This window comes from Hibiscus syriacus, unplaced genomic scaffold (genome assembly GCF_006381635.1).
Source record: "Hibiscus syriacus cultivar Baekdansim isolate YM2019G1 unplaced genomic scaffold, ASM638163v2 tig00110963_pilon, whole genome shotgun sequence".
NCBI classification, from domain to species: Eukaryota; Viridiplantae; Streptophyta; class Magnoliopsida; order Malvales; family Malvaceae; genus Hibiscus; species Hibiscus syriacus.
In genome coordinates, this window is record NW_024062936.1 from 478,786 (window position 1) to 492,379 (window position 13,594).

General features: G+C 35.5%; 2 pseudogenes; both read right to left on the minus strand.

Annotated features, from left to right (window-relative positions):
* Positions 1-6,753, minus strand: LOC120148607 (annotated as a pseudogene).
* Positions 6,754-7,712: 959 nt separating this feature from the next.
* LOC120148551 lies at positions 7,713-9,551 on the minus strand (annotated as a pseudogene).
* Between the last annotated feature and the right edge of the window lie 4,043 nt (positions 9,552-13,594).

Genomic DNA, 13,594 nt, shown 5'->3' on the forward strand with positions numbered 1-13,594 from the left:
ATAACATTTGCAGGCATTTTAACAGATCAAACCTGCCGTTCATGTACATTGTCTCAGTCGAAATGCTTTGCCGTGGAAATACGTATTTTTTGTGGTTGCATTGGCAATGGCAAAAACACGCAGCACAAAACTCTACAATTCCATTAAAAGAAGAAAAAGAAACTGTGAAACAAAAACATATTTTCCCAACAAGATTGCAGCTTATCCTTTCTAATTTAAGGGTGTTCCTCACTTGTTTTACACGAAATGCAATGGACCAAGGTGCATGTAATATCTTCAAAAGATATTACCATCATTCCAAAGACCATACCTTACACTGTCCTCTTTGGATCACGAGAAGCTGCAAGATGGTCCTGCAAAACAAAAGCCCACTTACAAGATTATCAGCTATAATCCACAAATAGCTAACCAAAATAGAAAATGCTAGAACTTCAAAACTTACCAAAATAAAATCAAATGCTCTGGTATCCTGCTTCTTGGAACTATTCATCATTGAACTAGCCGTTTGAGTTGGGAAATTTGACTGGAAAATATCAGGCAGAGGTGACCCTCCATTTGATCCACTGGAAGCATGATTAATCCCAACATTTTGTGCGTTAAGATTACCAAAGTGTTGTAAGTTAGACATCGCAGCAAGCAATTGCTGCTGAGCAAAGAAATTCCCCATAGCACCGTTATTCATAGGCTGAGAAAGAAAAGGCTGGGTTCAACATTATTCCAGGAGGAATGGCATATGGCATGGTTCCTGAAGGAAACATCGGATTGTTGTCATCCCTGTGGCTTGAGAACCAAGGATACCGCTCAAAGCATCATTAAAAGCTTGATGGCTAGAATGAGTGTTGATGTGGTAAATATATTTCAGGGGCCTCAGATGTGATTCCTTTCTGCTTCGAATTAGATAGATTTTCAGTCATCGAAAAGCCAGCCATTAAATAATTAACAGAGTTGTTTTTATTCTCTGGCTCAAATGGAGTTTCAGAAGTGGTTCCAAAGATATCAATTAGTTCAGATTTTTTATTTGCAGACATATGATTACCATTGATAATGGACTTGTCATCTATTGTCAACCCAAAGAAGAGATCGTCCACGTTTTCTCTACCCTCACCAGTGTGAAATGAGACATCTGCAAAGGGATCGTCATCATCTTTCTGTTCGGTAGCACCAAAATCAGCAGCTATACCGTCTCCAAACAAGTCATCAATAAGCGGGGTAGTGGTCAGGTTTGCAGTATTGTGATTATTTGGGTCTTTTGAGGAAGTATCTTGTCCATCATAATCATTTGGATCACCAGTGTCTATCAGGTCAGGCATTTGAACGGGAGTGGTCACAGGCTTTAAAGACCTTTCTGAATTACGAGCCAAACCACCTGCCTGTTCCCCATTCAAAAGAATCAACACCTGTATATCAAGATCACTCGATTTCATTCACAGAAAATAATATCATACCAGCTATAAATCAGCATCAAAATACATAATAACTAATCAAGCTCATATAACAACATTAAGAATCGTGACAATTAAAGATTGAACACAATGATCATTCCAAGACCATGAATTAAAAAGCAATTGGAATATAATGTGACGACTGCAAGAACCAATCCTAAAATATCTTGAGCTATAGACTTGAACAGAAGCAAAGATAAATCTGCCTGCCCTAAAAGAAAATAGAGTATACAACAAGGGTCAAAATTCATTTTTGGACAATTGTTTAAGGGAAAACGAGCTAGCATCTAAAAATTAATATAATAGATAATAAAATTTATTTTTTATAATTTAAAAGAAGAAACTAATACCCACCATCAACTTAGATTTGCTTAATATATGCCAGTAGTAAATGCATTGCCTTAATTAATCCAAACAGGAAGGAAAGATCAAGTGTTCTTCCTACCGTAAACCAAAAAACAACCAACATTAAAAAAGAACTTAAAATGGAATTTTCCATAGGCCCAAAGCAAGTTCTCAAGCATAAATTAGTTGAATTTTCTTTTATCCTCCATGAATTCAGTTTATTCTATTTAATCAGAACATGTTTTAGCTTCTTAGCAAATAAAGCGAGAGAAAAAAAACAAAAAGAAAATCATACAATCATGGCACCAGAAAAGGTGGTCTAGACTGGACCTTAAACTGTAAAAAAGAATGGTGTTTTTTTCAGGTTAAAGGAAAAACAGAAGGTTGACTAAGATAAATACCTTGTTGGCCTTTTCTCTGAGAGAAGCTTGGGGAGACTCAGAACATCTCAAAACGATATCTTTGTTCTCAGTAAAATAAGAAGCCACAATTACAAAATGCTCATCTTCCTTTCTCCTCAAAATGGACTCAAGCACACACATAGCTTTCATGCGAACCTGACCATAAAAAAATCATGTTAAGGATAAAAGATAACTAATAAAAATACTCCGATCATTGCTTTGGAAGAAATCAATACACAATTATCACCGATATTTTTTTTTATAGGAATTGAATGCCTCGTTAAAAACCCCCTTCTTGATTAAAGGAACTTGTAGAGAAGCTCCTTAATCAGCGGAAGGAGGAAAAGAGTGCTTTAAGATTTCATTAAACATAAGAAATTACATAGATAAGAAATTACATAGATACAACCAGAGAGTCACCCCCAACATAGACAGGAAACCAAAAACAACCGAAAACACCCCTCCACAACAACACTAACCCAGCCTAAACCATCTTAGCTACAACAACAGCTTTAATATGACTAACCAGACAAAAAGCCAAAACTTGGCCCGAAATACAACACAAAACAATACAACTATAACAGAAGCCAAAAAAATCAGATGACTCAATCCATAGAAGCCAAATTCAAACACAAAAGCCATGAGCTTCCACACGATAAGAGTACAAAAAAGAAAAACTCGAAAACACTCTATCCACTTTTCTACCCCTTAATGCTCATCATGTCATCGGAGACCATCCGAGCCTCCTACTCCAATATCAAAAATCATAATCGAGTCCCCTGAAACTATTCACAACATATTGTTTCTTGAATCAACACAAACTCACGCTTAAACATCCAATAATCCTCCTTAGTTTAGAAGAAATAAAACATTTGAGCCCATCCCTCGATTGATCCAAGATAAGAACCTCATCTCGACCTACTTCCTCTGAGAACAACTAAAATCAACAGAAAGGGATTGTGACACACCTTTCAATACTTCCATTGCCATAATGTTCCGAGATCAAAAACACTTGTGAGCCTTTAGAATCATATAGGGATCTGCCTTCAAGTACAGACACCTCTTCCTCGCGTTGCACCTTACTCTGATAATTCTTGCTTCAGCAACCTCTAGTCTTCCTTTGGGGAGCCGTAAAATTCTCTTGAAATATTTGGAAAGAGCTATATTTATTATTAATCCCCTCTTTTGCTTTCTGGTATTACCTGGCCTCACCCTTGGAACTTTTGAATGCGCACTTATTTGTAAGGCCCACATTAATCACATCCTCTACCACCTTTGACTCTATTCGACCATCCAACATGGGGAAATCTGTAAAATAATCCTTCAATCCCTCATAAGCACGTGCAGACTCACAACTTTTCTTGTTGTCATCTTCTGCCTCTCTCTCCGCGTGTTCCAGCACTACCTCGTGTTCCACCGTTTCCAACACTTCCTCGTGTTCCACCACTTCCTTGATTTGCGTTTGAACCTTCCCCTGACCAGCAACATTATTCCTCAGACCCATAATGATTTCCTCCACTATGTTCCGCTCCTCCACGCCCTCACCCGACAAGAAGCTACCTTTAGCTCTGTTCCCCATACAACATAATTGACTGTCTTCTACCTCAGAACACCTCTCGGAATTCTTCTCCTCCGATGAGTCCACGCTTCTTCCTGCCGGTGAATCAGAATCGGCTACAGCCACACCTTTTTTTTCTTCCCTCTTTCGAAACAAAGAATCACTTCTAACTGTGGGAACTTCCACTACTCTAATTCTAAAAATGTCTCTACCTACTTCCAAGTCTACCACTTCATCAATTAATTATTTCCTACTAGTTGCTATCATAATAGTCATCTCCTCGCAACCCAATTCTTGAAATGTGTTTCTCCCAGCGCTAAACATTCACCCCATTGCTGTGCAATCCTGTTAAAGGTGTTATGATTCCAGCAGTGAAGCGGCATTCCAAACAGTTTAATCCATGTAACTCTTTCCGACGCTCTGTAAGATTCTGACCAAGGTTGAACTTCCTGGAAAACTTCATTTAAAATCGACCAGTTCTGCTCCTTCAAGGTTCTTAATAATTCTTCATCAGCTATTTGCAATAAGAAATCTCTCCCTCCCAGGAACTTGGACTTAATTTCTCCTAGACCACCAGCTTGTAATCTGTCATCCACTTGACTCGAAGAGCATACCGTCGCCATCGTTCCTACGATGCACATCTGCAACTTTCGAACAACTTCCTCATCTACATCCCCCTGAATTAGCCTAGTCCTCCTTCTTGCAAGTTCCTTCGGACTTTCTCCACTAACGCTTGTTCCTTGTTCTACCCTGGTTGTAGCACTGGAAGTTGAAGGATATTTCAGTTTCCAGATTTGATTCTTGGCTCCATACTGAGCTTCTTTGACTGATAAACGATATCCAAATAACCAGAATCCATTTAATCTTTGGACTGCTCTAACTGAGTCACCTCTGTTGGAAAATCTAACAAAGCCAAAGCGCTTTCCTGTTCTATCATTTTTCTTTGCTATATAAGAACTCATCACATCACCATGCCTCTCGAATAGATGACTCAACTCACTCCAATGATATGTAGGTGGTATGTTTTGCACTAACAAAGTTACGATCTCACCTTCCTTTCCAAAATTATGAGCCATTAAGAACACTAAACCCCTCATATTACTGCCTAGAGAGAACCTAGAGAGAAGGGGGAGCAAGAAGTACGATTTTAATTAACTGAAATGGTTTTGGCATCTCAACATTTTGAAAGAAATGATTATTTCTTTTAGCCCTCAATAATATGTTGCATCTTTTCTTCAACTATTTAGATGGAGATGGAGTTGTACCATAGAAGCATCCATAGTATATTCTTCTTGCTGAGAACTTTAAGAGAAAATCCCCATGAATCTTTTTACAATTATCACCAATATGAAACATGATCACATAACGAGAACAAAATAGTTCAATTGCATGATTGTCAAGTGGACAAGGTGATAATGAGTTGGGTAGATTTCCTGCGTAAAGCTAAGTAATCCCCACCCTGTGGCCTTGTCATAAAATTATTCAATGCATAGAAGCAAAGAGTTACCTGCCACACTGGAGACAGAAGCTTAGATTCAAGAGCACAACTTAAAGCCAATGCATCAATCTTTGCAGCCTCCATGAGGAAAGCCTGAATAGCATCACGGGTGGGTTGTAGACATACACCACCAGATGTAACTATGGTTTCCAACAATCTCTCTTCGCGAGTTTTAGACTCTGAATGATTTGAGCTAGAGTCCACACTTGTTTCTGCCTTTAATACTCTTGAATCCAGGCCCCAAGATCCACTAGAAGTATTCCTAGAAACCTCTCGAGTGTAATTGTGCAATTCAATTGGATCATACCTATCAGAATGATCAATTTCTGTAGTCAACGACCTTCGAAGAGTAGGACTTTTGTAGTTTCCATTGTCATTCTTTCTAACTGAACGACCCTGAGTGAAGCTACTAATTCCCTGTTTGATAGAAGAACTTCCAATACCAACTACCTCACTTAGAAAAGATTTCTTCTCATTCGATGGCATTTCAAAGTTCGAGTTGCCAAATCCTTCTATTCGTTTGTTGAAGTCATCTGCTGGAGGAGGCTTACTAGTATTATTTTCCTCTGCAAATATAGCAGAAATGGCCTCATGAGCTGTTTCCCGCACGGCCTTATTAAGTGCATCCCCCTTCAAAGGATCCGGCTGCCCCTTATAATGAAATAACTGACGTACAGCTACTGAGTTCCTCTGCATCTCTCTCCTAAACTCCACACCAGACTTTCCCACTGCATATTTGATCAGCCTCAAAGCCTGAAAAAATCGCACCACCCACTGAGTATCATGTTTTAATAATTCAAAATTATGAAACAACTTGCCTACACGTTAAACACGCAACATTTACATACCAAAAACTTCCTCGCCTTAAAAGAATATTAGGCTCCTATGATTGTTTTTTTTTCTGTTAATAGACTTTTTCTTTTAGTTGCAATTATATGCAAAAACAAAGTTATACTTTGATACTGATATTCAACACCTTCGCTAAAATTTATGACCATTACTTACTACTCGACTAAAATTGAGTTCTCAATTTTTAAGAACTTCCTCAGAATTTTCTTTTTTTTTCAGTTAAAACAACAGATATCATTAGAACTGTCTAGATTCCATCATACAACCAAACCAAACAGAAAATCAAAGCGAATTGAAAGAAATTACCTTCTGCTTGACAATAGGACTTTTGTGATTGAGTCGTTTCAAGATAAACTCGGACAACTCTTTAACAATACTAACATGAGCCGATCTCAAGAGCTCGCAGATCTCTTCTAACTTATGTACGGGGGTCACTTTATCTTCATCGGAGGTTGCCCCATCGATCATCCGCGATCTCCAGTACGTCTCCACTGCTCGCCTGCTGGAATCCATTTATAAATAAAAAAGGACCAAAAACACAGGAATTGTTTGATTGAATTTCAAGGTTCAAGATCGATCTATTTGATTGATCGGTTGGGTTAAGGGATTCACGTTGTTCATAATTATTATCCCAAGAGGAAATTTACTGGTTCGCGTTTTCGATTTGATCTTTGCCCATTGCTGTTAGTTTTATGTATGGGTCCGGCCCTTTATAAACTCTGGTTTGAGTTGGTTTGCTTATTTATTAACGGAAAAACAACTAGTATCCCTCCATTTCAAAATGATTTTGAAAGAATTGATGAGTTACTAGTACAGTTAGACATGCACAAAGTCGGTTAATAAACCAAATCGGATCGGATACAAATCGATCCTGTTTTTTCACCTAGTTAAAAAATCATATTTTAAAAAAATCGGTTCGAATCCTAACCGGTTTGGAGGGTCGGATGGTTGCTAGTTTTTAAAATCCATACCGGATTTTTTCCGGATAAAAAACCGGTTTTTTATCCGATTTTTTCAAACCGATTTTTAATCCGGTAAAAAATCCGATCGTCCAATTTTTCCCCAAACCGGTTATACTATCCGGTTTTTAAATATACGATCCGGCTTAAAAAATCAGTTTTTCCCAAATCCGATTTCGGATATTTTTTACGCAAAATCAGATATTCGAATTTTTTGTGCACCTCTAAGTACAATTGATATTAATCTCAAGCTTCATTTTTACACAATTTTATTTTTTAAATGATCTGGAGTGATTATAAGGTAATATGCATTCAAAATTTTTATTTTTAGTCATTAACAATACACACACTTTATAGATATATTTGCTCAAAATCAAATCCTCTAGAATAACGACATTCATTTTTTTCATTGAGATCATTGAATAGATTCCAATTCTTCTTTATTTTTATGAAATAAATGGACCAATTTGTTATTAGTACCAATCCTCCTTTAAAAACTTAACAAAATTGTATTATTTTATAACTTTAAATTAGTCTAGTGTTCATTTTGCAGTTTATTACCCAACTAAATAGTACATTATAATCGAGGGACTATTTGCATCATTAGTCCTAAATCAATTTGTATATATTATTGGTTCTAAATAATTGATAAGTAAATTTCAAGTATTGCTTTTATTTGGGTATGAATATGTAATCAGTTGTCCCATTTCGTTATCACTAAATTACAAGGGGGGGGGGACAAATTAGAAAGGTGGGCCTAATGTTCTTCCAATTACAGAAACAACCTATCACAAGTATAAAAGACGTGTAAATGAGCAAACCTTATAATCGTCTTCTTCCAATTAAAGAAATAAAAAGATATTAAGAAAAGTTCCTTTCTTTTCCTTGTTTTATCTGAAGATTAAGCTAAGGAATCTGAACAATTTCGATTAAAATCTTGTGAAGTGATTGTGGTTTGGAGAAGAATGGGCAGTGACCACTCCCTTTGATCTTCAAAACTGCTTCTGGTGGATTATCTCTGACTGGCTTTTCCTGTACATCCGGCGAAAGACCATGATCGTCCAACGTCTGAATGTAGAAGCGCCGCCCAGCTCGGTATTTTTCAGGGGTCAATGACAGTTTCTCCATGATTGGACCTAGTGGGTTGGATCTCATGGACCATGGCCAAAGCAACATCCTGCAAGGAACCAAATACCATGTTTTTAAATAGGTTACGGTCAATCATCTTATTATGTCCTTGCAAAGACAGCAAGTAACTTATACAACATATATTGGCTCCAAAATGGCCATTGACAAATGCTCCGTTGCGAGAGAGGAATAGAAAGAACAATGAATCCTTCACCTTTATCGCCTGAAAAGTGCTCGTCGGTAACTGGAGTTACGTGCTTGACAATTAAGGTTGTTACCTTTGTTGGCGATTGATTGAAATATAACCCTTTCATCAACTGTTTCTCAAACATGAACCCTGTAGGAGGCTTATCTTTGCCATTTCCATTAATCAAAAACTGACTCTTGCATAAAACGTTCAGCAGAATCAAGCTGCAATAAAAGAAGTTTCAGCGTGAACCAGATAATAAAGAGCAATAAAAGAAGTCAAACTTTTTGTTTATTTGTTAGCAGAATTCAAATGATTAAAGGAAAATCATTTACAAATAACATAAGAGAAAGGTAGCATGTTATGCTCATACAACAGGCAAAATGAATCACTATATTCCGAACGACGGATACTTAGATAAGACAGCCAGACATCAACAAAATACCTCTTCGGCAAACACGTTGAAAGGTCTCTGACCGTTAGACACCATTGTAGCACAAAGGTAAGTTGCTTTGGAGATCTTCTCTGGGAAATGTTCTAATGCATAAGAAAGGCAAGCGCCTCCGCTGCTATGACCCACCAAAATAACCTGCATGTAAAGTTCATTGATCAAAGATGGTTTAACATAACAGATGGCAAAGCTTTGGTTATATCCAATGTACCCTCTTACCTTCTCATCTTCAACAAGGTTCTCTAGATATTTAATCACTGTGTTTGTATCCGTGAGATCAATGTCGGAGCCTGTGAGATCCAATGCAGTAGGATGAAGGCCCACTTCCTCCGAATGAGCAATCGTTTTATACCAACACCAAGCTCCAAAGCCTTCTCCATGTAGCAGAACAATCTTTTTGAACTTGATTTTTTAAGAGATTCCAATACCTACAGGTAAAATGATGTAGTATCAGACTTAGTGATCCATGATCATCAAAATTCTTGTGGAGAACGCAAAGAATCATATATATTTGTTGGCTCTATAGTATCACCGGTTGCCAGATACATATTAGGCTTAAAACCCCATATTTGCTTCTTGTTAGCATGTGATGCCTGTTCCCACCTACCACAGGATTGATAGCAACTTCTTCACCACTGACTTCCCTATCACCAGGTGAACTAGCACCACTTGTCTTCTCACCAAAGTGATGATCAGATTCATGAAGCACTGACTCAGCCAACACATGACTCATGACCACCTCCTCCTCAGCATGCTATGTTGAACCAATAGCTTCTTCTCCTGAAGGCCATATGTTCTCCTGCTCCTCAATACCCTATGACGTGCCTACAGCCTTACCTTGTAACACCCTAATCCGATACAACAGAAAGTTGACCTAATAGAATACCACACAGGGCCACCGGAGTGACTAACCTAAAAACGTTTCTTAAAAGTCATCATAATCATACATTTAAAACCATTTAAATGAAGTAAATCAATATCATTAAATAAGGTTTACATCCGGAGCTCCCCAAAATAATACTTCAAAATAATACATCCATGAGTTTAAAAATTAAGTGACGACTCGAGTACAAAATAGTGATCTATAAATAATACATGCCCTCTAAAAGAAGTCTCAAGACGTACTGATAAGTGTTTAATTTAGTTAATATTTTGGTTTTAAATTACTCCTTAATCATTGGTTTTTGTGGCTTAATTGTTCGTTTTGATTCATTTTTTGTGCATGACGTCAGATTCTGGAAATTGCACAAAAATGACAGAATTCTGCAGCTTTTTTTATTTTCGGAATCAAAGCTGGATTAGTGGGCATGAATTCGGACATGAAACATCCAACTAGGCGATGATGTCAGCACCTTCTAGAAGATCCAGTCAGCGTTTCTAGAAGCACGAATGAATTTGTCGCACATTTCTGGAATTCGGTTTTGGATTAAACTCAAGTTTTAGGATAATATTTTAAACATTATGTTTTATCTTTGTTTTAGGTATTTTAGTTTAAATAGGTTTTAGTATTTTAATTAGGATTCAGAATATTATTTTAAATATTACTTTTGTTTTAGATATTTTAGTTTAAATAGTTTTAAGTGTTTTAATTAGGATTTAAGATGTTTTAGCTTGTTTTTAAGAATTTGAAGGCTATAAATACCCTCTCATGGTAAGCCTAGAAACATATATCCCTCATCTGAGAATAAAATCTTCATTTTCTCTCTATATTTCTCTCTATTTTCGCATACTCCTCTATTTTCTTTTAAATTTCGTTTTCAACAATTGCTAAGTATGAATTTGGTCATGCTTACTTAATTTTCTTTTAAGCCGAACGCTAAAGCGAAGGCTCAATTCCAAACGTGAGAATAGTAAGACACTTAAATCGCTTCGGGATTTTTCTCTCTGTTTTCTAAGCTTACTTTTCAAATCAAAACGATTTCGACATTAGTCCGGATGTTGTTATGATTAACGTTTGAAGAAGGATTTGTTTATTGAAGCATACTCGACTTCACAAGAACACACTTAGCAAGATTTTTTGTTAAGAGGAAACTGAGATCAAAATCAGTTATTGTTGAAACGACACAATCCGAGTTGGCAACGAAGAATTGTCCTTGTAAGCCTACGTAAATCTTGAAGTAAAAACCTATTTCGATGATCCGAGGAATTTGGGGCAAAGCTGAAGTCTGAGGTTGCTTTCACTATAAGTTTCTCTTTATCTAAATCTCTTTAATTTGTTTATTTAATTATTTTCCTTTATTTAATTTTTATCTTTTATTTTTTTAAAAACATCTTTTACAAAACCTCTTTTTATATTTACTACTATTATTTATTATTTTATTATTTTCCATTATTATTTATTTTATTATTTTTCTTTTTAAATTATAATTATTTATTTTATTATATCTTTTCAACTTCATCTGTAATTCTACCCTCTTCTAAATCAAAGAGTTTTATTAAATCACAAAAACCATAGTCCCTGTGGATCGACCATGCTTCTTGATACTACATTTTCCTTTATATTATTAAGAAGCCGAAATTATTTTGATAACAAAACGACGGTTATCACATACTCTGCTACTCTGGATGTCTGGAATGTCCTTAGCTGCAATATGCTTCATGGATGCTCCTTATAACGATATGTGCACATAAACAAATCCGAACGCTGAGTTACTTAGCCTAGTGTCACACTAACAACAAAACCATACCAAAAGTGCTCACCGATGCTAATGGTATCAAGTGTTATTAATTAAAGTAAGTATGCTCGCATACTCAGGCTACTCAGGATGTAGACATCATGTAACATCCCAAATCAGGGTCAGTGACTAAATTGTAAATTTTGAAAGTTTTGTGCTCAATTTAGAAATAAATTAAAAGTCTCAGGAGTTAAGTAAAGAAATTCAATATTGGATTAAATAGCAAAGATGGATGAACTAAAGGGGCAAAATGGTCTATTAATGGGAAAGATTTTTATATTCCCTTTTTGAGTATTATAAAACGTGGGAAATATGAAAGAGTTCCAGACTTCTCTTCTTCATTCTCTTCTTTTCCACCGTGAAGTCATAAGAAAAGGTAAGATCTCTTGTTAGTTGATATTTAGCTGAATTTAGGATTTGGTTATGATTATTGGATGATAATTAAGCTTTAGGAAAGCTTAAATCATCTTAAAAACAAAGGATGGTGGAATTAGGAGAGATTAAAGATTTAGAGTTTTTGAATGAAATTTTGGAATAGAGTTCATTACTCAAATTGGAAGTTGAATTTGACTTGTCATCTATGAGAATAAGAAGCTAGAAGTGTTAGAATTAAGTTTGGGTAACATGGAAAAATTGGTATGATTCTTGAATTCTATGTAGAGGATTAGATTTTGAAGTTAAAGATGTATTGAATGAGTAGTAATGAGTTTAAGCATGTATATGTAAGTTAAGAATAAGAAAGGGGATGATATATGAAGTGTTTGAGAGGAAATGAAGTAATTTTCGTGCTGAAAAATGTGATTTCTGGGCTAGGGGAATCGGTACCCATTCAAGGGGAACCGATACCCCCTCAAACAAACCAGAATTTACAGAATGTCAAGGGGGAACCGATACCCCCACAGGAGAGAACCGATTCCCCCCTAAAGGAAGAAATGAATATTTGTTTATTAAGTTCGTTTAAGTTGTTAGTATCGAATTACAAGATGTAGGTATCTAATAATTGTCTTGAAAATGTATAATTATGTAGATTCAGAGCCTGAACGAGTTCCGGAATCATTTTCAAGTAAGATCGATCAAAGGGAAAGATAAGAGATTGGAATTGACTAGTGAGGCCAAGTGAGTGCATATTCAATAGTATATAATGGGTGATGGGAAGAAGACTTGCGATGAGTCTATTTCCTGAAGAGTTACATATGAATTCATGATTAAAGGCATGAGTTGAATATGAGTGTATGTATGCTTGATTATATGAATTAATATGTTTTGTATGTGTTATGTGGTTTATGTACACACACTATTAAGTGTTAATGAGAGAATATCAAATAAGTTAAGAAATTATATGAATATAGAAGATAAGTCAAGAGATGTAGGGAAATGGAAATAGAGGTTTATGAAGAATCATAGGAGAATAAATATAAGTAATAAGATAATGAAATATTAGACTATGTGAAATACATGGTTATGAGAATTAGTAAAATAGAGTTATTTGATTTAATGAGAATTGAGGAAACTAAATAAGATTGAATTATAGAATGGAATGAGAATAATATATCTATTAGGGAACTTGAATATAAAGCGCTGATATGTATATATATATGATAAATTATATGCTAAAGATATATGGGGTTATATGAAAAGGTTATAAGGAATGTATGAAATTGAATTAATTAAATGGATTAAAGTAGTATATAAATAAAATATGATTAAGTGTAATATATATGTTTAGAAATACGACATAAGTTATATAATATAAGGGAATATAAAGAAATAAAGCATAAAGTAGACGAAATGAGATAAGTTATTATATACCTATATGATATACGTTATCAGGTAATATGAAAGGATTCAGGAAACTTATATAAGTTATGTGAAAGTGATTTAGGTGTTTATATGTGAATTATTCGGTTATAAGTTATATGAAATAAGTGTAGTGATTACCAGATCATAAGAGATAAGTCAGAGAATGTGAATAATATGACCAGAAACTATGAGCCTGTGTGATGAAATGAATATAGGAAGACATGACTATGAGATATGTGATAAGAAGTTATGATTAAATGATAAAGAGATATAAGCTAAGGGATATCTGTGAATTACATGA